This window comes from Ambystoma mexicanum, chromosome 7p (genome assembly GCF_040938575.1).
Source record: "Ambystoma mexicanum isolate Mex_15411 chromosome 7p, UKY_AmexF1_1, whole genome shotgun sequence".
In the NCBI taxonomy this organism is placed as follows: Eukaryota; Metazoa; Chordata; class Amphibia; order Caudata; family Ambystomatidae; genus Ambystoma; species Ambystoma mexicanum.
In genome coordinates, this window is record NC_090939.1 from 867,061,419 (window position 1) to 867,088,497 (window position 27,079).

The 27,079-nt window shown below is 44.7% G+C and overlaps 1 protein-coding gene across 6 annotated transcripts in view; it reads right to left on the reverse strand.

Moving 5' to 3' along the window:
- Nucleotides 1–27,079, reverse strand: part of GLRA2 (glycine receptor alpha 2) — a 979,311-nt gene that overhangs the window by 650,159 nt on the left and 302,073 nt on the right. The gene's annotated exons all lie outside the window — the stretch shown is intronic.

Here is a 27,079-nt window from a genome sequence, read left to right on the forward strand (position 1 = left end):
CACCCCCCTCTCTTGCATACTCATCAATGCCAAATTTGTCGCTAGAAACAGACACATAATATCTACCTTATCGCTGACGAAAACCCAGACATCCTCTTCATTGCCGAAACCTGTTTCTCTGACAACCTTCCTCCAACTGAACATGAGGACTTCCCCCCCTGGTTACTCCCTGATCGTGTACAACAGACCCAGCAGTACAGGGGGAATAGCCATCCTCCACAAACCTCACCTCACACCCCTACACTCTGAGAAACAACCATGCAGTGACGATTGTGAATCCCTGCTTGACAAGTTCTAACTCTCACCCTCTTTCTCCTACTCCTTCCTCCTCCTTTGCAGGCCCTTGGGCTATAACTGAACTTTCACAGGTTCTCTTAGCGACTCCATAGCAGCCATCATGATCTCACACCCCTCACTCACCCTACTATGTGATCTGAATATCTGGTTCGACAACCCCTCCAACCCCATGATTCGTCATCTCATTGATAACTTGGAAGCCCTCAACTTATCACAACTCATATCGGGGCATGCCCACATAGCAGGCAACACCCTTTATGCTGTGTTCACCTACACCACTCTAATCTCCTCCCCACTCACCCAACCCCCTAACCTGGACGGATCACTCTGCTATCTTTTTCTCACTCCTAACACCCACCCCTCCTCCATCCCACATCCCTCCACCCCCACTGCCTTCTCCTCCTGGTTTCCCCTCAGGAGCAAGGTCATTATCTCCCAGAACTTGTCCAGTTCCCTACTCTCCTCTCTTCGCTCACTCTCCCTCAAAGGAGGAACCCTCTCTCCTGACCAATTCAACCATTTTCTTTCTGATGCCCTCACCCCCTCACTCCGACTAGGTCTGCCTACCACTGTACAAACCTTTCTCCCAGGTGGTTCCCCCCTTCCTCAAATCCCTCAAAACCCTCAATCACCACCTGGAAGGCTCTGGCGGGCCAGCCCTTCCTCACAGAACAATGCCACCCTTTCTAGACAAAGCATGGCCTACAGGATGGAAATCAGGAGAGCCAAAAAATAATTCCATAGCACCTGCATCTCCAACACCAACAACCTCTGTAAAGATTATCAGAGAGTTCAAGCTCCCTCTCTGCGAAACACCTCCTCGCCATCTCCCAAGCACTCTGCAATGCCCTGTCAGACCACTACTACAACATAGCCATTGAAAGAAACCATCCATCTACAATAAACTAGCAACCTTCCACCCACTCTCGCTCTCCCACCTCTCCCTACACACCTCTACCCCACCAAGCTCCCTGTTCCACTCCTTCTCTGCCATCTCCCACCCCGAATTCCTAAGGTGCCTTTCAAATAGCCTCCCCTCAGCATCCCCTGTAGACTCTAGCCCCTCCCTCTCCTCAAGAACATTCTCTCTTCCACATGCGCAGGCAGCCTCGCCAGATCTATAATCAACCTTTCACTGACATCAGGCATTCTCCCGGACAACACCTCGCACGTTAAACCTCTATTAAAAAAGCCCTTTCTTGAACTCCTTCTCCCCTCCAATTACCGCCCCATATCTAACAATTGCTACATCGTCAAACTCCTGGATCGCACAGCATATTCCCAGCTTAGCCTTTTCACAGAATCCCAGGCCCTTTTAGACACTGTCCAGTCAGGTTTCAGATCCCTTCATGGAACTAAATCCTCCCTTGTCTCAATCTGGGATGACCTGAAAAGAACAGGAGACTCTGAAAGCTGTGCTGCACTCATCCTCCTTGACCTCTCGGCAGCTTTGGACATGATCAACCACACCACTCTTACGAACTGACTGTTCTCCCTAGGCATCATGGACTCTGCCCTAAAATGGATCTCCTCTTTCCTATCTGACCGCTCCCAAATCACCATTCTCTACCCTTTCACATCATTCCCAGGGCCTGTCAACTCTCAGCAATCATGCCATCATCCTAGACTATGCAAATTCTCTCTATCCATACACCCAGGCCTTTCAACTCATAAAGTTCCAATGGATCCAAAACTCTGCAGCCAGGCTCCTCCTTGTACTTTCCCCAGACAATACATCTCCCCTGCTCTCAGGGTGCTCAATCGGCTGCCTATCAGCCACCGGGCCTCTTTTAAAGCAATGTGCATTACCCATCGTGCCGTACACAAGAAAGACCCTGAGTTCCTCGAAAACAAACTCACACCGTACTGCCCCAACCAAGTCAGAAGATCAGCTTCTGCACACCTCCTTTTTGAACCTGCTTTCAATTTCTCCAGACTATGAGGCTTCTCCTTCTCCATCCTAGCCCCACCCTCTGGAACTCCCTTTCCCTCACCCGCTGTCTCATAGAGGACCACCTCTCTTTCAAGAAGGCCCTTAAAACCTGGCTCTCCCCCTCCCGTGACCTAAAACTTGTCACCAACACTCACCCACATGCACTAGCCTGCAGCAGCAAAAGCCCCCGCGCCACTGCTTCTCCATTTAGTCACCTTACTTCACTCCTTTATCTTCCTCTGGGCCCTGCACCCGGCCTCTTACGCAATCTCTCCACTGGGCCATTGCTCCCCCGTCCATCGAGATACCCAGGGTATGGCACCCGGAGGAGCATGAGGGGCATCCAGCATTCCACACTTGTAAGATCCCCGTAAGTGGGTCAGGTATTGCTCTGATTCAAAGGTTGGCAACATGTTGCACTTGGACGACTTCTTGAGGGTGGGCAATGTGTTCACCTAGATGGATTTGGGGGTGGACTATAAGTCACATTTGGGTGGTTTAGGGGTGGGCAATGTATTACCCTTTAATTCATTTAAAGGTGGGCATTGTCTTTGCACTTGAACTGCTCGATGGGGGTAATGTATTGCAGTTGGAAGGAGTTCAGAGTGGGCAGCATATCGCACTTAGATGAAAACTGAGGGTGGGCAGTACATTGCACCTAGATTGATGCTTGAGGCAGGAAATGTGTTGCACCTGTATGGATTTGGGGGTGAACTATGTGCTGCATTTAGATTATTTAGGGCGGGCAATGTATCACTCTTTAATGCATTTTTGAGGATGGGCTTTCTCTATGCACCAAACTGTTTTATGGGCGTGGGTCTATTGAAGTTGGACGGGCTTGAGAGGAATGGGCTTGAGAGTAAGCAGCCTATCACACTTGGATGAACACTGAGGATGGGCAATTTATTGCACTTAGTTTGATACTGAGAGTGGGCAGTGTTTTTCCACTTAGCGGAATTCTCTGGTGATAGCCTTGTATAGCACTTGGAAAGGCTGTGCAGTCGACCAGGGTGCAGTACTTAGCTGAGTCCATGAGGGGGACCAAGTTATGATTTTTAGGAGATTGTAGAATGTGTGCTACATCATGGAATGCAGGTGTTTTCAGAATGCTGGCTTTACGGTTAAGTGGGGTCCTGAATGTAGCCACTTCATTACAGCTGAATGCATACAGAATGCATCCACTACAACCACTACAATTTCTCAACCCAGTCGCTTTAGAATTTTTCCGAATGTAGCTATTATAGGCTGTCACTTGATTATAACCAATGCATGTTATCCACGCTTTGGATCTAGCCCAAGGCGCGGCCACCCTCCTGCACTTATCTGCTTTCACATACAACTCGATTGACACTTTGCACAACACTGCTGCCATAAGAATGTAGCTACCTTTCACGGCAACAATTCGAACTGTAGCTGCACACATTATTGACTATCCTCTTACACACTGCCCTCCCAGTTATTTCCCTAGTATACATCTCTCCACCCATCCACATGCCAATTAGCCATGGGTGGATAGCAGCGACTCGACCACGTCTTCATAACCTTTACATGGCCATTAAGCACACACGTATACCAGCACCTCTCAACTTTCCCATATTTCGTACAATGGTCCTTCCATGGGCCTTCAACCTACAGTGCGTTGGGGCCATACCTATGGTGAAAGGAGCTATACAAATGATGAAATTAAATGAATATCTGGTCGCTCAGTTTGGGATAAGTAGAAGTAGCATATGGCCTCATTAAGCAATTCTTTAAAATGTACAAAATGAGCTATGTCCCTAAGCCTAGAATTCTCATATTGCAGATTGTTGCTTTATGCCCTCAATGAGGGTTACACAAGTGTAATTGAAAGATCTAACAAAGGGAATGGCCCACTGAATTGTGCACATTATAAGGAAATATCATTAAATTAGGACGAAAGACTGAAACATCTTGACCCCAAACTAATACCTAATGATTGAGAATGCCGGATTGTGTTGGTTATCATTATTTTCAACAACTAGTCAATATTATCGAAATAGGTAGATCACTTCATGTCTCAGGGACTTTGACAATGCCAATGCAAATGTTGTATTTATTTATTTATTTATTTATTTATTGTTCACTTGTTAGGTACTTATACAGGAAGCAAATACTGTTTCAAAACACCCACACAGGGCAACAGGAAGGGGACAAGGGATGATAGACAATGTTAATTACAACAATGGTAAAATAAATACAAAGTAAGAAGAGACAAAGGGGAGGGGAAGACAAACCTACTATGACTTGTGAGTGTTCAGAACGTGCGAGTGCAGAGGGTGAGAGGGGGATGGGATAGGTCCTGTGGTGCTCATGGAGAGCAGCAGGTGAAGTGCTATGAAGCTATGTGCTATGATAATGTAAACATTCTCCTAGACTGTTAATAGTTTATTTTCCTAAATAACCTTCTTACTGGGGTCTCTATGCAATCATGCGAATTTTAACAGGGCATCATAATTCACAAAAGAGACGGCAACAACTTTGGATGGGTGTCCCCTGTTCCCCTCATATATTTGCTTCAAGCTTCGGATAGGCTGGCATGGTTATTATTTGTCCCTGCCACTCTGTCATTGTGTGTGCATGACATGCTTGTGCTAATACTATCAAAATGTCATTTTGCCACATTGACAGTCGCCCTGGGCAGTCTATGGAAGGGGCTCAGGACACACTCCTTGAAGTCTGATCCTGCTTTCAAGCAAAGAAGGGAATGGCCCGAAGGACTGTGTGTCCAAACAACAACAGTCATGCATTAGTTATTACAGTCCGGTCCCTATGGCATCTCCTGTAATACCAAACCTCGGCCCCTGAAGAGCAAACGGCACCATGTGCAATTTGCTTGAGGGCTAAGGGGCCACAGTTGTTATAGGGAAAGTAAATAGAGGACAAGGCCCTTCCGGAAGGATGGAAAATTAACTTGTATGGAGGGTTCCCGTTTTAAGGAAAGTAGAGAAATCTCTTCCAACATGTGATACATCAGGGGACTGCAAAATTAGGCTCTACAGAAGTTTAAGACTAAAGTTCCCATGATATCTGGCTATTGATTATATTGGTTAGGATTGATGGCAGTTGTAGTCCAAAATATCTGGTGAGCCAAAGGTATTTCACGTTAAACTAACCCTTTTAAGACCAAGGGCCTCATTACGACCCTGGCGGAACGGGTTAAACGGCGCCGTAAAAGGCTGCGCGCCGTTCAACCCGTTCCGCCAGATTACGAGGTCCCCTCGCTAGACACGTTAAGCACACCTGGGAAAACCAGGCGTGCATACCGGGTCCCGCGAGGGGAAGAGGGAGCAAACAACGGGCCATCTCGTAATGGCCCGTTGTTTACTCCCTCTCCCATTCCCATTCAGCCCTATGGGGGCTGAAATGGGCATGGGGATGAACCGTGTCCGTGTCCTCGAGTGAGGAATTACCGGGCCATCCGAACTCGGAATGGTCCGGTAAGTCCTCATTCCGAAGACATGGACACGGATGCGGTTTTGCCGGCAGCAATAGCGGCATGGCTACCGGCATACCTCGTAATGAGGCCCCAAATGTTATTTCTTTTGTTCTCTGGCATTGGATCATACTAGGCAAGTCCCAGACCAAAGCCTTACTTTACTCATTTATATGAAGGCCATTGAATCTGGTCTCAGTCTCTTTTTGTATTCAGGTTACATTAATCTCTTGAATTAACCTTTTCACTGCACTAGGACTGTATGAGTATGCCACATTTCTAAGGTCCACAGTGAAAGGGTTAATTGTATGTGCAAGCTTTACACGCTTTCCAATTTACTAACTGATATCCATTTTTAGGTTTAACTTTTGAGGCCATAAACTAATGATATTAGTAAGAAGAGGGAAGAAGGGAATTTTGAGGTACGTACAACTATGCTGGTTCTTTAGGGATGTCCTCACATTCTCCACAACAGTGCTGTGCATGCATTGGTGGCACAAAAGGCCATGACAATGACCTTTAATGCTATCTTTCAGATTTAGCAAGTGCAAGTATGCCAAGATAGACTTGCTGCTGGAATTCCTATTGTTTATCGACTTGATCTTTATTGTTATGTTAATTTATGTCTTCTCAATGGACTACAGGCATGTTAGAATTTGACAGCTAGTTAATGTAAAGGCTCTGATATGTTCTTAATGGCTTGAGTGCATTCAGTTTAATGACTACTGTTCTATCAGTGATTAGGGGAAAACAGAGATTAACAGCATCTGTTTTTCATCAGTTCACAGTGCTGACCAAACACTAATATACTATATATTAATAATAGTATTGATGGTAGCTATGTCCCGGCTAGTATTCATTTGATTGTAATTATAATTTGTATATGTGTTATGAATGTGCCAGTTATGATTGAGCATTGTAAAATGTAGCACTTTAAGCAATTACCGCTATTTTGTTTATTACTTTAAAAAAAAAAATCTTTGCTCGGCATTGGCCCTACTCCTAGCGTCACAGGGCACCTTCCACGGTTCAAAAGCTCAAAAGGTGGGAGGTTAAACAGAAGTAACAAAATGTTTTCAGGATGATTAGGATGGAGAGGAGGTAGCAGTCGAGCTGGAGGTGCTGTATTAGGTGTTGGGAAGCAGGTTAGTTTTGAGGGTCTTTCGGAAAGTGGTAATGGAGGGTGCAGTGCAGATGTGATGTGGTGGGGGTGTTCCATGCGCTGAATGTCCACTGGGTGAATGCTTGTTTTGTGTGCATGTTAGATGGCACAGTGGAATTTGTTGACAATGGTGGCTAGCTTGCCTGGTGTTCGTATCAGTGATGGGTATTAGATTGTTGTGAAGGTAAGATGGAGTTTTGAGGTGGACAGCTTTGAATACAATGCAGAGTCGTTGAATGCCATTATCTGAGTAGGGGGTTACAAAGACACCTGGGCAAGAGCTGGGGATGTGTGTGAGTGTTTGGGTAGGTTATGTTAATGTTAAAGGATATTTATACCACACACTATCACCACTGTAGTGGTCCCCTGGCGGATCAGAGAGAAAGGGGGGTAGGTTAGGGCGCCTTAGTAGGACAAGGTTTGCATAAAGAGCAAGGGAGTATGTGCTGTTGGCAGCTTCAGTTCCGTTAACACCGTTCGCTGAGCTTTATGGTGTGGTATCTGGTCGGTATTCGGTGTGTGCTTTTGTGCAAAGCTCTGTGTGGTATGTTTGTTGTTGCAGTGTGGTGAAGTGCATGCAGGTTGCTGTGGTTTAGGAGGTATGGTTATGTTTAGTTAGGGTTTGAGAGGTGTGTGAAGAGGGGTGAGGTTTTAGTAGGGTTGGTTATTGGCATTGTTGTCTGGGGATAAGCGCATTCATATAGTGTCTGCCTTTCGAGATTTAGACAGAATGTATTCATTATATTGATCTAGTTTCAGCAAGACAAGGCTGCCTCTCGTTTCTTTGTCCATGTGTTGCGTTAGTTAGTCTCTACAATTCTATCGTTGTTCTTACTCAGGCCAGCCCCTGCATCTCTCTCTGTGCCTGATGCAAACTGGTCCCTGTGGATCTGTCTAGATGTGACCTGTGCCCATACCCATAGCTCTTTCTGAGTGTGAAGCGGTACAGTTCAGTCCTTACTAGGATGTCTGGATTGATGCAAGTGTATCGCCATACTTATTTCTCAGATGATTTGTTGTGTGTGTTGGGTTAATCGTTAGGAAGTCAAACACATCTCCAAGAGTGCTGCTACAGTAGTGTATGTCGGTCTAGTGCATTCCGCTTTCTACTTACTAACTTTGGTGTGGGTTTCTCGATGTGGTGATAATGGTCTCATTTGCTGGCAGGTTAGCTTATATAGAGGGGTTGGTTTGAGGATGGTTGTCTTGTGAGCGTGAGGTAGAAGTTGGATGGTGTGGATGCACGATTGCGTTGAGTAGGGATTTACCCAAGTTCATGTAGTCATGTCTGTTAGGGGGATGCTTGCTAGTGGGTAAGGTTGATAGTTGTGCATGTTTGTCTCAGCCTTGTTAGCTATTGTTCTGTCCTAATTGTATCTCTCATTCCTGTGGGTGTTCCCCCTCTCTGTAAGTTCTAGGTCTTGACTGTAACTTCATGGGTTCTGTTAACTGGTTCTCTCTGTATTTTTTGGTTTTATTATTTCAGTTGTTTCCTCTGGTTCCAAGGTGTTGAAGAGCAAGGTTTTTAGTGGTTTTCTGAATTTTAGGTGGTCTTTGGTGTTTCTTATTTCTTTCAGGAGGTTGTTCCAGGTGTTTGCCGCCAGGTGGGAGAAAGAGGAGCCCCCAAGTATTTTCCTGGTGTACGGCTTTGGTTCCAGGCAGATTTCATTGCTTGATCTAAGGAGTCTCATCGACTTGTAGATGGTTATTTTCTTTTGTAGGAATTCTGCTCCCTGTCTGCTGATTGACCTGTGTGTTATGCACATTGTTTTGAACGTGATACGTTGTTTTATTGGAAGCCAATGTAGCATTTTTAGCACTGGTGTGATGTGATCCCTTCTGGATAGTTTGAGGAAGAGTCTAGCTGCTACTTGTTGGATGCATTGTAGTTTCTTCAGCAGGTGTTCCGGCATTCTGAGGTAGAGGCTGTTGGCGTAGTCGATTCTTGACCTGATGAGGGTGACGGTTGTCAGTGTTTTGTGGTTGAAGGACAGGAATGATAGGATTCTTTTTGTTTAGTGAAGGAGGAAGAAGCATTTCTTAATTATTGTGTTTACTTGCGGTTCTAATGTTAGTCCGTTGTCCAGCAGGACTCCCAGGTTTTTTACTATGTTTGATGGTGTGGACGCGGTTACCAATTCTATCAGCCGCGGTATGTATGTGTTGTTCTCTTGATTTTGGATATAATCATGATTTCTGTCTTTCCTGGGTTGATTTATAGGTTTTTGGCATTCATCCAGTCGTAGATTTCTTTGAGGCATTCTCGAGAATCTTGGAGTTTGTAGATGACTTCAGTGTCGTCTGCGTAGTTTAAGCACATCAAATTGTATTTTTTGAAGATCTTGATTAGCAGAGAATGCTATATGTTGAAGTACAGTGGTGATAGTGAGGATCCTTGTGGTACTCGGCAGTCGTTAACTCACGGAGCAGATTTGAAGGGCTTTATCCAGACAGTTTCTGTTCTGTTTGCTAGGAATGATTTTATCCAGAGTAGTTATAGGTGATGGGTGAGCCTTGCTGCTGCATTGTGTATGGCTTGCAGGGGGCATGCGTGATGTTGGGGAGTCCAGTGAGGAGAGCTTTACCATAGTCCAGCTTGCTGCAGTACAGCTTCGACGGAACCAGCGATTGGACTACAGTGCGGAAGTCATCAGGGGGAAGGATATATCAGATGTTTCGTCAGAGGTGTAGTTGTAGATTGCTTGTTTTGATGACAGCAGTTATGAAGTTTGTGTAGGAAATGTGGGGTCAAAGGTGTCAAAATGCCAAGCCATTTGAAAGGTGTGGAGAGGCATATGTGTGGTTTGTCTATGGCAAATTATTTGATCCAGGGATGAGAGCCCGATTGTGACTGGGTAGGGGGAGTGCGATGAGGAGTTATTCCATTTGGAAGGGTGAGTTTTTGAGAAAGTTGGTGCTAATCCAGGTGGTGATGGTAGAGAGATAGCATTTGAGGGTGTGGAGTTGTGAAGGGGAAGAGAATTCAAAGTATGTTAGTTTGTTGTCTGCATATTGGTGGAGATGGATGTTGTGTTTGCTGGGAGTCAGTTTGAGGGATTTTACATATAGGCTGAAGAGGAGTGTTGACAGGGAGGATCCTTGCAGGACCCCAACATTGACTGGTGCGGGGTCAGATCAATCACAGGTATGGAGAAATAATGTGTTCTGTCAGTGAGGAAGGAGGTAAACCAGTCATAGACGGTGCCTGGGAGTTTCATCCTGTGCAAAAGGAGGTCAAGGAGAATGGTGTGGTTGATGGTGTTGACGGCTGTGTATTGGTTGAGGATTAAGAGTAGGGCTGTGTGTCCTTTGTCAGTGATGTTGTGGTGGTCATCAAGGATGTGACGTGTAGAAGACTCAGTGATTTGTTCAAGTCGGAAGTCGGATGGGGAGGGGTTGAGGAGGTTATTTGTTGTAATGCTTTGTTGGAGATGGGGTCTGATGGAACGTTCATTGATTCTGGTGAGGTAGGGAAGGATGGTGATGGGGTGGTAGTTTTTCAGGGTATGTGGGATTGTGGGAATAGTTTATTGAGGATGTGGGAGATATGTGCAGCTTTGAGTGCAGAAATGATAGTACCATGTGAAAGGCAGGAGTTGATGAAATTGAACCAGTGCAGAGCGTCGGTAGTTGTGTAATTGAATGCGGTTTGGGGTGGGCATGCACCGTCCAGGAAGAGTGCAGGTTTTGTTTTGGCAGTGAGGGCAATGAGGGTGTCCATGGGGTGGAATGCGTCCCATATGTTAGAATAATTATGAGTGGGGCGTGGGAGTCGGAGAGCGGAGGGGAGGGCTTATCTGATTTTGTGTGTTTTAGAGTTGAAGTATTCCATGAGGTTGTTGCATACTACGTGGATGGGGGTGCGGAATGTGTGGATGGTGGTTTGGAGACGGACTTGACAGTTTTGAAAAGTTTCTGTGTACGACTGGTGACAGATTGGAGCTCTTCAGTGTAGTGAGTGGGCATGGAATTGGAATTGCATATGGCCTTTTTGTATTTGTTACAGCAGTGTTTGAGGGGTGTCACGGTGGTTGGGCATGGTTTCTTCAGCCCAGCTTCCAGCTTGATAGAGAGGATGGATTTGTTGAACCATGGTTTATGATGGTGGTTGCAGGGTTTTGTGAATTTAGGAGGGCTATTTTGTTGAGTGCCTATGAGACAAAGGCATTGCAATTGTTGAAGAGAATGGGGGATGTGTTTGTGTGTGGGCAAGATGGGGGTGGCATTAGCTGCGCTAAGGCTGTGTTGATAATTTCTTTGGTTTGTCTTGCTGTGGTTAGGGGGCATGTGTGGCAGGTGGGGATCTTAGGTTTTAGAATCAGTGTGAAGTGGATCGTAAAGTGGTCAGAACATGACACCCAGATGCGAATTTCCACAGAGACGTAATTTTTGCTTGAAATAAAAGGTCATGGGTGTTGCCGACTATGTGTGGGGTTAGTGAGGTGTTGTGTCTGGTCATCAGAGGTAATAGGCATGAGGATACTGTTTACTATGGGGTTGTTGTCTGTATGGGAACTACCAGGTTGCAAATCACCAAGGTAGATAGGTATCAGGTAATATTATCCCCATAAATAAGGTCACCATACACATAGTCGCTGGGAAACGGCAGAGGCAACATTATTTATGGGCACAATATATGGGTAAATTGGAGCGGGCAGGTCGGGGTGTCCCCCACTCCTTTAAAATAAATATATTGGTTGCGGGGTGTCCCCCGCAGGTTCCATATGGTTGTATTGCTGCAAAAAAACGGAGCCATTCTTGTATGGCGACATTTTTGCGGGGATATTTTCACATGGAACCAGTGGATATTGGTGCAGGGAGAGCTGCAGATGTTAGTTGTGAAGTAGGTTCACCCAGTGTGAAAGTTGGGATTGTGTATTGGGGTCAATACATGAAATGGTTAAATATGGGGTGTGGGTTTGATGGAGGGCAGCAATTGAGAGAGAGAACTTCAAAGGAAGTGCATGGGTGTGTGTGTGTATGTGTGTGTGTGCACGCGCGTGTGTGGTTCCCCAGTGCGAGTATGTCCTTGCAAATTATGGAAATGCCACCTTTAATTTATGGCTGGTCTGTGTGGTGGATGAGATAGTGTGGGGAAAGCAGTTCAGGGGTAAAAGTTCTGTGGTGGGGTTTGAGTCATGTCTCTGCTAGAAAGAGTATTTCTGGGGAGAGTGTGTTAAGTAGCTCATTGATTTCTAGAGTTTATTTTATTTATTTATTTATTTATTTATTTATTTTATTTGTTACACGCCCAGACCCTCGGGTATCATGGCGTGGTTTGGTCACAAGACAATTTAGGATGTGGTCATACATTGTTACAGAGTACAAAATTAAGCACAGATGGCGAGCTAATACAACAGAATAGACAATATTTACAGTTTACAGTTTTCACGGGAATGTTACACTTACCCGGCGGCATGTCCCATAGTGCTAATATTGGTTAAATATCGAGGTTTTTAGCAATTTCTTGTAACCATGGAAGTAAGATTCTTTTTTTTAAAGGGTGTTCCAATGTTTAGGGGCTAGAACAGGGAAGCTGCTTCCCCCGCTCTAGTAGCTTTGTAGTGAGGAGGTGCCAGAAGGAGGTTGTCATTGGATCTTAGTGATCCAGTGTGTGCTGGTGTAGAGTGGCAGTTCTGCAGAATGCAGGTGTTTGTGTTTAGTTGTTTCAGCGGAGTGCGGTGTTGGAGTTTAATTTGAATGTTGTTTGTGTGCTTTGAGACTTATTTGTGGCACAATTATGCATACTGTTAAAAACACCTTGCCATCTTCACATGCTTTCATTTTGCATGGCAGCAACTGGACAAGTGGGCTTATAATTTACTATGTGCTAACTATGCCAGGAATAAGTTATGTTATGTCACTATTGTTTTGTATTGTGCTGAAGCACCACTTTAATAGTTTCAAAACTCAAAATCCTTGTCCATTGCATGGTGTACTATTGATTGGGGTAACTAGACCATAGCCTGTTGGAAAGAATAGCATGAGTAAAGGTGAAGTTAGATGGAGGGATGGAAAGCAGAAAAGGAGTTTGCAGACAGGGGGAGTTAATTAAGCAGGGCAAAATGCTTGTGCTAGTTTAGATGCATATTTGTCCATTATAAACAGACTTTTAGTGAGAGCCATCATAGATGAGAAATATGTATACATGAATATTCAAGGAAAAAACTTACGTTGAAGTGCAGTTAAGGTTGCTAAACTTAACACAACAAACCCCTTCCAATCCAGTGCATTGGGAAACTTAGGACCGGCTTGACTTGGCGAGTTGCCGTTGATCTGCCCAATAATGCCATATCCTGCATAATGCCATTTTGTATGAATCCCTTCTCTTGTAATATATATGTGCTCTTGGGCTTTGCAACGGGGAATGCGCTGAGATAAGCTGGTCCTGAGTTTCCCAATTTGCAAAATTTCAAGGGTTTTGTTGTGTTAATTGACTGCACTTCAACTTAAGTGATTTCCCTAAATTTTAAGGGCTTTGTTATATGATAGTTTATTTTCACCGCCTCGGCCATGGCAAGTGGCCATGGCCTTTGGCCACGCCCACTATATGTTTTTCAGCGCCACTGACCATGGCCTTCGGCCGTGCCCACTATATTTTTTTAAATCACTCTCTGATCACTTGCCAATGCCTTTGGCTATGGCCAGTGGCCACTTTGGCCTTGCCCAATTTATATTTTACAACACTACCAGGCATTCAGCTGTTTAAAATGCTACCAATGGCCATGGCCAATGATTTTTCACCATCGACCTCACTGTGGCTATAGACATATCATTTTTTTTTTTTTACCCATAGCCATGGCTATAAAAGCAATGTACTCCATATTGTTGTGATTATCTGTAGTTTTTATTTAGCTGTAATTATCGAGAAAAAAAACTGCAAAAAATGAATATGTCCCCCTGCGTCCCAACTCATTAACCAAGTGTGCCTCTGCTCATGGAAACATCTTCCCACTGCCACCAACTGCCAGTTGCCTCCCTCACCCCCTATACCCCCTCAAATACTTGTTCCGTGTGACGCACCTTGCTTTCCCAATCTCGTTTTGTCCCGTAGCCACATTTATCGGACTGGATAACCGCAGCTATGGGAACACATTTGTCCTGGCAACTCAGTCCAACTCCCAAATTTCACATGGCGTCCTCTCTCCCCTGCCCTATCTCTAGCCTACTGCCATTTTACCTTTCCTGACTCCAAATGGCCTTTTTCTGTTTTTCTTTTTCCATTACTCACAGGTATACCCAAGATGTATTCTTCAAGTCTTACATTTTGGTACGGTGATACCTCGGGCAAGTTTGCCTCCACCGATTTTTGTCAATAAACAGAAAACATGAAAACTTGATGAACTAGCAGCATTTGGAACCCTGGCCTTCTAAAAATCTTGCTTCCTACTTCAAGTGAAACAGAAACAGCTGTGGCTTGTTAGCTTCAATACCAAGAGGGAACTCTCCCAATAAGCCACATTTGCATATGTCATTCAAAAACACTTTCCAATTAGAAAGCCTACCACTGCATACTTAGGGAAAAGATCAGTATTTTGCCTCAACATTTAGCAATATTACGGTAATGAATGAAAAAGGCTTGAAAAATGAGACTATAAGGCGATAGTGACATTTCCACACCAGAAATGGAAGCTGAGTCTAGCATATTTTCCACATAATAACTTTTTTCCTTAAGGTGCTTTTGTTACATAGAGTTTATTGCTGACATTAATGGATTCTCTCCAGATGCTCAGAAGTCCCCATTAAGAGCTTTTCTGATTTCCCCCAAAATTACTGCATGCAATTATTCTTGAAATATGCCTCATTGCAATATTAAGACTGCACAGCTGTAACAGATGTGCATGTTCAGAAATACTGCATACAGTATTGCCGAAAATCCATATGTTTTTTTTTTAATTCTCTTTAATCAATTGTCATCTTCATTTTTTGGATGGAAATAGATGGTATACGGTAGCGGTGCAGTTTGAGCACGTGGGTACATTCTGACCCTTTTAGTGCATTGCATGGCAAAGGTTGTGAGAGGGTGGACATGAGGAAAGCCTAACATTGCACCCTCCAAGAATATATGCAACAACAACTTTGTTGCCGATTTACTTTCTGTCATGGAAAAATGCAAATACATGTACTAAGAATGCTGGTAAAAATGCAATTTTGAAGTGTTGCTGATATGAGAATTGCTGGGCATCAATATTAGTATTAGGCCAAATGCAGCTGAGGAAATAATCCATTTTGAATTGTGTGTCTACAGGCAGAATGGAGAAAGGTAGCTTAACAATTAACAAGCTTAACACACACTTTTCTAATCTGCTGCACCACCTACATTATTTAAGGGAATGCGTTCCCTTCCAATCATATAATGGGATACGCTGACCAGGGTGCCTCAGATGACTGTTGTTGAGGAATATGTAGTCTTAATTGTATGCAATTATATAAAGCAAAATTGAGCAAGGACATGTTAACCCCACATGCAAAAAGGCACTAGATCCACCAAGTCACAATTCATCAAGGAGCTGGTGCGTCTGTATGGCGGGGACCGAAAAGAACAGTCTCTCGTCTGCAGATCGCTAACGCCCAGGGCCCAGCTTTAGCGATCTGCAGACGAGAGGCCGTTCTTTTCGGTCTACATGTTTTTTGTACTTGTGAGCGTCCCATGCTGATTTTGATTAGTTGTAGTTAATCCTGGCTACTTATGTATATGTTGAATCTGAATTAAAGTAGCTGTCAGACTTTTTCACTTTATTGTGTACACGGACTAGTAGGATCTAGTGCCTTTTTGCGTGTGGGGTTAACATGCCCTTGTTCAATGTTGCTTTATATATTTGTTCCTTCCTGTGTAGAGCAAGGCATCAACAGGCGCCCTTTGTTTGTAAATCATTAATTGTATCCAATACATGCCGCTGTGCTTGCTATCTCATGTAGACTCGTAATCAACCAGGTGTGTCTAAACCAGTGGTGGAAGTGAGTGGGAACTATCGGGAATGGAGTACCACTACTTGCTTTCTCTTAACTATCGGAAGCTGCAGGAGGTTCTGTTAACACTAATAAGTTAGCTCTTGCAACACTCTATCTCCGCTTATTTTTGGAAAACATATCAAGTTGTTATCTCTGGTTAAATGTTTGGACGTTGCAGTCGCCACTTCCACAGGACTTTATTTTAACGTTAGCTGGGATTTGCCCCTGCATGCCACTGGACATGTGTGCAGTTACAGTAGGAGCCTTAGTGACTACCTGCCTGGACTACTGCAGTGCACTCCTGTGTGATACTTCAGGATTACAGACTATTCATCCCGCGGACTCTGCCAGACCAGAGGAGAGAAGCACATTTCAGTCTTGGGATTCAGGCTTTGTAATAAATGACCAAATTCTAGTCATGACAGAGCACATTGTTTTTTAGTGGCAGGCCCCTGTTGAAACAGTTTCTGTTCAGGTATGGGTGATGTATTGGTTCCAGCAGAGTTAAGATCAGGGAGTAGTGGCGATATATGTGAAATTAATGAAAAACAATAGAGAGGATCTCCTTGTTTGCCTGTTCCACCTGTGTGGCTGTCAACCTGGCCCAAGCCCAATCCATTAAAACAAGTGTCGCGCCGGCCCACCTACTCCGTCCCCATTTGCAGAAGTCACAGTTCCACAATTTTTTGGCACACCTCTACCACGGGTCTAAACTGGCCTAACTTCACCGAGCCAGTCAATGTGTTATTTAGAGAAGGCTGAAGCCCTCCTTAGTGAGGCCATAAAATCTTCCAATCAATGCATTGAGTTGAATGTATGGGATGGGGAACACATTCTGGGGTTGAATGGGGGACCGTAAGCTCTTCTTGCCTCTGATCATTCTGCAGTGCTGCTATTAAAGATTTGACAAAACAACTTCACCCGATTTTCCTGCAACACTTCCCTTGCATGCAGAGAATTTTTTTAAAAAATGTTTCTGCTACTTTTTTTGCATTTCTGCCTTTGATATGATATGATATTTTATTTGTATGGCGCTCATACACAAGTGTTTCAGAGCGCAACAAGGCAAAGGGAGGGGACATTGGCGAAGAACACGACAACAATCTTACTAGGCCAAGTGACATTGAGAACACGCAAGACATTTCAGTGGAGGTAAACATTGGGAGGATCTATGTGATCACTGCAACCACATATACAGCCTGATTCATGGAAATAATTGCGCCCAAAACAGGGATTTGTGTGCCACTCTGCCTGCAAATCCCCATTTGTCAAACAGGAAGTTGCAGGCAGAATGGCGCACAAATCCCCTTTTTCGGCGCAAACAATTCCATGAATCAGGCAGATAATTGCGACGGTTGAAAATGGCGACTTTAAAAAAATAAAAATGTATTGAACCCCCCCCCCCGCACCTCCCCATATTTCTATAATATCCCATTTCCCTCCCCAAATATATATATGTGGTGTAAAGGGGGTGTTTTTAAAAAAAAGTCGGGCATTTAGGCCGTCGCAATTGTGAGGGTGACATTTTGGGCCATTTCCCATTGGGAGATAAAAAATGAGGTATTTCAGGTTAATATATGGAATTAATTACCACATTGGGTAGTCCCCAGGAATAATGCATGCTGCAATGTTTCCAGGCCTATAATCGGGTGTAGTAAAACTAGGCTGTTTTTACCGCTAGGCCTTACTTATAATGAGGGCCATAGTTACGCTGTTTGCTCTGGGATATGCATTCCTATTTGGGTCACTAATTCTGCTTATATCAAAACATGAGGTTGCCAGGAGCATTCCTAATTCTTTATTCTAAATGCACACCTGCATACAGCAACATTGTAGATGCATTATCGATTTGTGTACATGGAAATTGGTGTTAGTTTTTCATTCATTAGTTAGGAATTCATAAGGAATACTCGGATTCAGTAATTCACAGAAGCAGTAATTGTACAAGTTCATGCATCGTTAATGTACCATTTGACCAGACTCTTGATGGAGGTAGAACATTGTCATTGCTTCCGGTGCAATTAGCCTTAAGGAAAACATTGCACTAGTGCACATAGCATATTCTTTCAATGTCTTTTTCCGTAGCGCAATGTTTGCCCTAGTCCCAGTGCTTTGCCCTGGTGCACAGTTGTATTAAAGGCATGTTTTTCCACTAAGGCAATGTGTGCCCTTTGTGCTAATTGCAATTGTTCGGATGCAAAGTGTATTTAGTATGAGCCTCACTTCGGCCCAGCAAAATATACTGCAGGATGGTTAAAGGGATTTCAATTGTGTGGAAGGAACATTACTCTGTAGGTCACTGCTGTAGATCACATGTATGATCATAAATAATGCTAATTAGTACCCCGTTTGGAGACTCTGACCAACCAGAAGGCGGGGAATGGTGACTTCATCTCCAGTTTCCATTGCTTCGCCCGCCGCCATGTTGCCTTCCCGGCTCCTCTTACTGACGCAGCTACTGCTCTGCAGGGTCCTCACCTGGTCACTCTACTCCTCGCTGTGTCGTTCCCCAGCCCCTCCCACACTGCGTCCACTCTTCCTTCCCTGGCATGCCACCCATCACGCTGCTGTTGTGTTCCTCTCACCCACAAGCCCTCCCGCTGGCGCACCTGGCATGTTGCGGCACGCGTCTACTCGCCGCCCCTTTATTCCTTTTTTCGCTTTAACTTTTCCTTGCAGCCATTTCTCTGGCTCCCACCAAGGGTGCTATTGGCAAGGATGGCCTTCTCGGCGGGCTGTATTTTCTGTGTCCCGAGGGGATTGGCCCAACCCAATGACCACACTTTGTACATACCCTAAAAGCAACTGTCCTTTGTTGCTATAGGTGTTGATGTTATCCAACTGAGTGGGCCATGACAACATGTAAACCAACTTTTTGAACATTTTCAAATGCTGTCTGTATGGAAAACGTGTTCGTAACTCCCAGATCGACTTTAACTGTGAAAAGTCAAGTATCTTTAGTTTGAGTGGATAGCTAACGAGTTAAGCGCTGGTGAGACAAGGCTGCACTTCGTGGGTTAGCAACAGGGCTGACTCAGCTCTTAAAGTTCCATGAACCTTTGCCGCACATTTTTAGCCATAGTCATTTTTGGCAAATGTTGCACTTTTTTATCACAGCAAAATGAGGGTGGAGTGCCCCACATCTCCCCCTTATTATCCATCACTCCTCCCCCATATACACTTTACCCCCACTTACCATATGCATTCTGTGGCAAAATAAAAAGTGAAGAAAATCCCAGCAAAAGCGCATTCAGCCAATGGTAGGCTGGCAAAAGTGGGCGGGACCAGGCTTACCCCTTCTGTGATCGAAAGGTTGAGTACCATTACATTGGGTAATAATAACAATTTTTATTAGAGTGCTTAGAAGCAGAGGAAATAAAGCACTCTATACATAACTGATATCATCATCATCATTCTTGTTAAATAGGCCAGGGAAATTAGCTCGCTTTATTTAGTCTGAGTAGGAAGGGCAAGGGCTGTAATACAGCAGCTGGCTAATTGCAATGGTTGGGGCACACCTTGTGCAACACGTTAGCGTGGTACTCAAAACGGAGGCATGCATCATGTTGGGGGAAAGGTGTGCTGTTCCCCCCAGCTGGCAACTATTGCAGTTTGCTGCTGCACGCCAAGAGGTGCAATGCACCTTGTGGAGCAGAGGCTTTAACCCACTGTGCCATCAGTACTCTGCCATCAGTGTGGGCAGGAGGGCTTCCATGGCTCAGGTGTGAGCCTTGAAGCGCCATGCAGCATGGGCTGCACCCATCCTCGTTAGGCGTACAGGCCCCCCTCGGGTGGGACAAGCGCGGGGTGCACATGAGCAAATTCCACCATCTTGCCTTTGGCAGCACTGACAGGTTTTGCTGCCTGTCCCCACTGGCCTGACTTTGAAAGGGGGAGAAGAGACCCACTGCCACAGGAAGAGTGGAAGACTGCGACTGCAGCCCTCGCAGTGTGACCCTCCTTGCCCTGGTCTCGACATCATTCGTGACGCATGAGCCAATTTAGCTCTGTTGCGTTCTCTCTTCTAGGAATGCCTGCAGAACCAGTTGGCACTCTTTTTTCAATACTCTGAATGTCATGTTATGTTGAATTGTACCGCGCACCGCTACCAACCAAAGGCAGACTCCAGGCGCTCACGAGCGAGCAGGTTTGTGCAAAACTCGAACCCCCTGAACTGTTGGGTGGATGAGTCCAAGGAACCTTTTGAACTTTTCAGCAGGTTCGTCCCTGAAAGCTTGAGTTCACTCAGGGATCAAAATTGAGGTCCCTGAGAAAAAGGGCAGACACGGGCCATCCCCGACAAGCCTCTGTAACACGGCCCTCTGCCCTACTGCATGGAAAGGGGGCATGCTTGTGTGCTTTCCATTTCTAGCACTGTAAATAAAGAATATATATAAAAAGTTGAGAAAACCTTTTACACCTTTTTGGGGGTGCTAGAGATGTGGGCTTGGGTGGTAGCATGAGGAGCAGCGTACCGGTCCTGAGGTGATGGCTCACCCCCCTAAAAATGACTCCTGGAAGGTCACTGAATGTTTGACCGGTGACCGTGAAAATGTTCACTTTAGGGGTGGTATTCCCACTTCTATTCAGTACAAAACTTTTTCTGGGGGTGCTGCTATACAGGATGCAAACACTTATTGCACCCCCTGCATAATTTCTATGGTATGAGCACAGGTAGTTGAACCTATCTCCCACGCTCTAATTGAACTCACAAGAGGCGGCTCCATGGATGGTTTGTTGAAAGCTTTCGCAGGTTTGCCCGCTGTTCACCCATCCAATATACGCCTTCTTCTGACAAATGAGGATGTCAAGCCCAGTTCCACAAATGCACAATTGCTTGGATAGCTTTGAAGATGACTAAAACCGGTGTTCTTGAGCCAGATCCTACAAGAGTAGAGCATTGCAGAGCTGGACGGCGAACCAAACGTGGCCCTGGAAATGTTTTTCGAATTGGCCCCATATCAATACACACTCGAAGCTTTGTAAACAATTCTTTACTTCATCCCGCTCAAAAGAGGCCTATGGTGCAGGGTTTCCTATAGGCCAGTCCACAACTGAAGGCATTTACTTAGGGCTATGGGCACACAGGGGGATGTATATGGCTATTCGAGAAGGAGAAAGGCAAATACCACTAGTCAATGGGCCTCATTACGATATGGGCGGTTTTCAGCGATAAATCAGCCGGAATACTGGCCAATCGAATTACCGTTACCGCCACTTGATCCGGCGTAATTATGTTAATCCCCATTTTTTGAGAGTCCATTGGACTCTATGAGACCTTTTTGGCAGCATTACCGCTGCAGTAATTCCACCGGTTTTGACGGTTTTTGGAAGTAAGTGGGAGGAGCTACCTGCAGCATGATGCTGGAGGTAAAATCCCCTACTCCAGGGACATACTCGTAGTATGTTGGTGCTGGAAAAGTGGCAGTGATTCCATTGCCGCCAATTCTTTCTCCCACCTCCCTACTTGTAATGAGCCCCAATACGTTTTGCTTGCTGTAATGACCATGCTGGTCATTAACATGCAGCAACCAGAATGGTGGTGTGTGGGTTCTACGTTATTTAATGGCGGGACTTTTCATCACAGGGTTTTTTACTGCGAATTCTTTTCGAAAAAAAACCCATAACATTTTTTTTTTTTTAGGGGGGTTACCCCCCAAACCCCTCGTTCACTTTATTTTTTTTATTCCCTTACACACATTTTTTGAATTTTTTAGCCCCCCCCAAAAAAAAACGATGATTTTTTTTCGAAAATACATTCGCAGTAAAAAAACCTGCAATGAAAAGTCCCACGATCAAAGGACGGTATACCGGTGTGTGTAACTGTGCATTCGGTTTGAAATGCTTGAAATAGCTTTGCTGCCATCGCAGCCCAATTCCTTTACACTGCCTACAGTTTCAAGTTCATGCCCACTCGCTTATCTGCTCATGCCCCGCAGGAGCGACTTTACTGGAAGCATTTTGTGCTGCGTGTCTCCAGAGATTACCCCTGCTCTCGACTAATGCTTGATGATGTTCTCACAGCTGCCGCGTACCACCGCCTGGCAGGAAAGCTGCCCACAGGCCCTCTTTGCAGAGTGCTACACCAGGGTCTGCCGTGACAGGGTTTCCCTGCCACTGGGAACATGTCTTCCGTGCTATTTGTGTCTGGATGCTTCAAGTTGCAGGTCAGCCCCATGAGCTGCATCTCAACCAGACAACGGCACAGACTAGCTGAAGGACGACGCGTGACACCGGAGGCACTTGGGAGGATTTCTCTCTCTGCTTGTTTTTTGTTGTTTAAATCTTTTATGTTGTTGAGCGAAACAGACAACAAACACGACATACTAAGCCGCTTCCGGCATCGGTTGTACAGTGGGCCTTATTCCGAGCAGGCCGAAAATTCCACCGCTTTTCAGCAGTGTTACCATTCCCACCCTTCGGTCTGGTGGATTTACTGTTGGATTACGAGCCGTGGTGAGGTGGTGTTGATCCTCATTTTTGGAGTCGGTAGAACCCTGTGAGGATTTTAGCAGATTTACCACAGAAAATGTGTCAATTTTCAGAAGAAAATTAGGGGATTTATATCTAGCTCTATGTTGGTAGTGAATTTTCAACTTCATCTCCAATATTGGAAATTTGCTGTGAAATTGCCAGTAAATCTGTTACCACCAAAAAAGTGGTTTGTAACAGAATCTACCTCACCATCAAACTTGTAATGAGGGTGATAAGCTAAATCCATACAATCAACAATAGCTTTAATCTCTTTCACTTCATAGTTAGATGTTAAATGTTGTGTAGAAGGGAATGAAGCAGAGTCTGGCGCTTGACTACCTGTTTACCTGAGAAAAATACTTTCCCCAATCTTGTATCGAAGCAGGGAACAAGGGAAGATTTTTAGAAACTCAACTGAATTCATGTCGATGGAAGTTAATTCTCAGTGTCTTCCACTCATCCTGGATGATAGTTTCCTCCCAAATCAGTCATCAGAAAGAGTGGACAAGAATTTCCACTGAATGCGTCCGACCCACCAGTGTAGCAAGCAAGGTCATGGAAGACAAACCTCTGGTGGAAGGCTGTCCTGGGATATGGAAGCCAGCATACACAATGTGCATTGACCTTAGATACTCCCATGGACAAATCAGCAATATAATCTCTCGGATGGATTCCATCTTGAAGGGAATTTCTTTGGTAAACCTGCTCACACTCTTCAGATCCCTGTTTAAATTGTACTTCCCTGAGGGTGTCGGTATTTCGAAATTAAGGAGAATACACAAGGATTCTTCTCCATGAAAGGAATGGTAATCACTGCACCTTTCATCAGGATATCCTGAATCTAGGAACCTAGGGCCTCTCTCTTGATCCAGAATGTGGGCACAACATTACAGTGATAGACTACAAATTTGATGGAGTAGCCTTCTTAAAACACAACTCATACAGAGGTGCTTCTCGGCTGAGCTGCGTATACAGATGAGAACAGATGCAATCTTCCTCCATCTTGGAATGGCAAGGCCATCAAATTCACACGCAACATTCTGCCTAACTAAAAGCCTATGGCAGAGCACCATAATTGCCTTCAGTGGCGAGTGAAGACTCTCATACTCTTATTTGGCTCCTGGAAGACATTCTGGAGGCAGAGAAGGTTCGAGAGCCAGCTTACCTGGATGGGTAAAAGTGGAGTGGCAGGGAAGGAGGTCTAGGTATGACGAAAGCAGATCATTTGGCATCCTGCGCCGCCGCTTTCACAAGCTCATCAAGTTTTGAACCGAAGACCACCAGGCTCTGAAAAGAGAGTCTAGAAGCATTGCTCTCATTGTGGCCTCTGCTTTCCATAAGCAATGCCAGAACGGTCTTCATCCTGCGACTGTGGACCCAGCACCCATTATAGTGGCTTGAGGACCATCAAAATATATATCTAGAGACAAATCATAATCGGTTGTTTATAATGCGCTTAAACCCAGTAGTTTCTAAGCACTGACCCGGGGATCGAACCTATGTTTCTCTGCACCGTCTTGCTTCCAAGGCGAGCGCATTGCCCTTCAGCTATCCACCCGAGACTGGAGATGATTCTCCAGTATTAGCCAGGGTGTGCAAACGATCAGACCCATCCTCCAATGCTAGACAAAGCGTGACAGCCCATGTACTGAGGACAGACCCATGTGTCTAGGGCTGCTGTTAGAACTCTTGTTCAGAGGATAATTGCCCAGCATTTCCATGCTGGAACAGTCCTTGTTGGTGGGACCAGACTGATATGCAAATTGGCATTTCTCCTCCATTAAGGCAGAGTTATATCAAACGTAATTGTGATTCTAGTCCTCCTAAATTAGTACCTTGCCACAGAGCTGGCCATTAACGCCATGTTCATTCCCAATAGTGGGGCTCTTAGGTTTGTGGCCCATCGTCCTTTGGAGGGACTGAAATTCCATGAGAATGTCGGCTGCATAAGCCTACTAAGGGAGGATTCAACATTCTGTCCAATGTTATTAGAGGATTTTGCGCTCTCATATGCCACAGCAGTTTTTCCATCGCAACTCAGACTCCTCTGGTAACTCCTCCTCGTAGCTCTGAACAAGTTAAATCCTGGCACAGTACCGCAGAACAGACACCATTCTAGGGTCCTTCTCTTCCTGCAAGATGACAGTGGAATGCTGGGAAATAGAAGCAGCCCTTATTTGGTGGCAGATTGTATCTGGTACATGCAGACTATAAAACCTGAAACACTATAGTAGAATATGATGATATAAAGATGTGTTTTAGATTAAAGTGAGGGGAATTTTTGCATTCTCAAATCTTTGTTGTATGTTCATACAATTGGCGTTTTTGCACAGTGTGTATATATAGTGTCATGCTATGCTCTCGGGTATGTGTGAGCAACATCACTGGTTCCAGTATGACTACAGCTATACATGTAATAATTGAATGACATTTGGTGATGAAATAATAAAAAAAATGTTAATGCATTTATTATAATAAAGAAGGAAATATGTTTATATTATGAATACTGACTGATCGCTCTCTTCTTCAATATCTGAGTCTTGAAACATGAAATATGGAATACTAATTCAGTTCCGTGAGACATCACCTATTGTAGTTGTTCACATGCATGAGTGTGTCATCTCTGTCCCACCTGAAGGAATGTAGATGGGTTGAGAGCATGTTGGAGACCGACATTCACTTTACGGAGTGCAGCTTCTAAGCGACAACTTTCTGCTTAGATATATCCCATAGGTCTCGGAGTCCAATCCCTGAGCTTTCTCATCAAATTAGTTTTCTGGGGCATTGAAGGGCCTGCAATGGGGGCGGGGGAGGGGCCACATCATGGAAAGGGATGTCAGGGACCGTATTCACAGGAGCTTTGACCATCTTTTGCAGTTGTCCCGCTGCCATAGCAGTAGTAAAGCACAGTGGCAACACGCTCGTCTTGGAAGCAAGAACATGCAGAGCAACACAGGTTCGAATCCCGGGTCCGTGTTTAGAAACCTCTTCTGTATATAAAACTTTATTCAAAATATATATATAATTAATTAAATATAGGGGGCTCTTCAAGGAATGGGAGCTGAAATGCCAGTTCAGGCACCGTTTGGCTCTCCACTCTCATTAAACCTCTACCAGAACTCTCAGCAGGCCCTACATAGCCTAGTCAATTTCGATCTATGCTGGGAGGCATAGAGTCCACAACATCGGCAGAGCCAGAGGTTGCAAACATGAGAAAGCCTTTCAATGAGATACATCTCAGGAGAATAGAGAGTTCTTGAATGTCTGTCACTTCCCCACTCTGTGGAGTGGTGAGATCTGGATCTACATGGGGAGTAACCTTCCCAACTGTAATGATCTTATGTGTGTACCATTTAGAAAGAGAGTCAACACCCACGCTCAGTCAAACTGCTGCTCTCGGGAGGATAGCTCAGGGGCAACGTGCTCAAGACGACAGGAGCAACACAGGTTCGATTCACGGGTCCGCGCTTAGAAACCTATGGGTATTAAGAGCGTTATAAATAACCAATCATATCATATCATGAAAAGCAAGTGGACATAGCCTTCTTTAAATCCCTCTAATTCATGTTTGTTAGAATACCAGCCCATGAGGACAATGCAGAGCTCTGAGGCCCGAGCCATTGTTTTCTCAAAAAGTGATCCTGTGCCAGGAAATTCTTGCTGCGAAAAGCAAAGGCGGATTGTGTCTGACACCCCGCTTCTGGTGACCACACAGGCACCCCGGTTCTGACGATCCTACCAGATTTGCAGCCCTTTTTGATTAGGTTACATACCCTAAGGACTTTTGATTATAAGGAATGACTCTTCTTTTTTCAGAGTGTGTGAGGGCATGAAGTGTGCTCACGAGCTTTGCATGCCTTTCATGATGACGCTCTGGCTACAGCATGTGCTAAGAGTTCAAATCACACAGCTACACAAAGGTAGTAGGCCAGGTTGTCGCCTCTATCCTTTGCTCTTTCGATTAGTCCTGGAACCATTTGCAACTAAACTGTGTGGCAATAGCAACATCAGGAATATGTAAATGGAAGCTATGCAGGTTGTTGGTCATGGATAGATCCCACCTCATCTCCCACCTAATATATAACAACAACAGTTTGGGATTTTATGGAAAATACTGGTATATCTGTTGAGTACAGGATGAACTGAACTAAGTCGAAGGTCCTGCCTCTAGTTAGAAAGGCACAGTGATCAGACTGAGAGGGTAGTCATATTGAATGGCCAGGTAGTCAGCTTACCTTCCTGAGCATTCTGCTAAACCTTGCAAAAGTCAGTTCATACAGAGGCCGGTATTTTTCAATATTGAAAAGGCTAACCTTATCACTCTGAGGCAAATTAAACACTATTGGAATGTGCATACTACCACGATTCCTTTTTGCATTCCGAAACATGCTGCAGAAATAAGGTATACAGGGACTTTGAAAATCTTACGGAGAGTTTTTGTGGAGAGAATGACAAAAACATGCAATCTCGATCAGGCGATTGATGATCCCAAACCATAAAGGGGTATTTGTCTTTCTTAATATTAAAAAAGATTGTGAAAGCTTCATCCTGCATCCGTCTAGCTACTGGATCCTGCTGCCCTAGGCAAAGGCGGCCATTTTAGGAGGACACATTGAATCATTCATCACTAGATACCTGAGGGAAAAATAAATAAATAAATAAATAAAAGAATGTGCCCCATTGTTCACATGTCCTGAAACATTTTCTTAAGGAGTACAAGCACTAAAAACAATTAACTCTGGTAGGTCAGTGAGAAAATGGGTTCCCAAGTGTTGGTCTGTATTTGGTTCAACCCCTTTATTTGGTT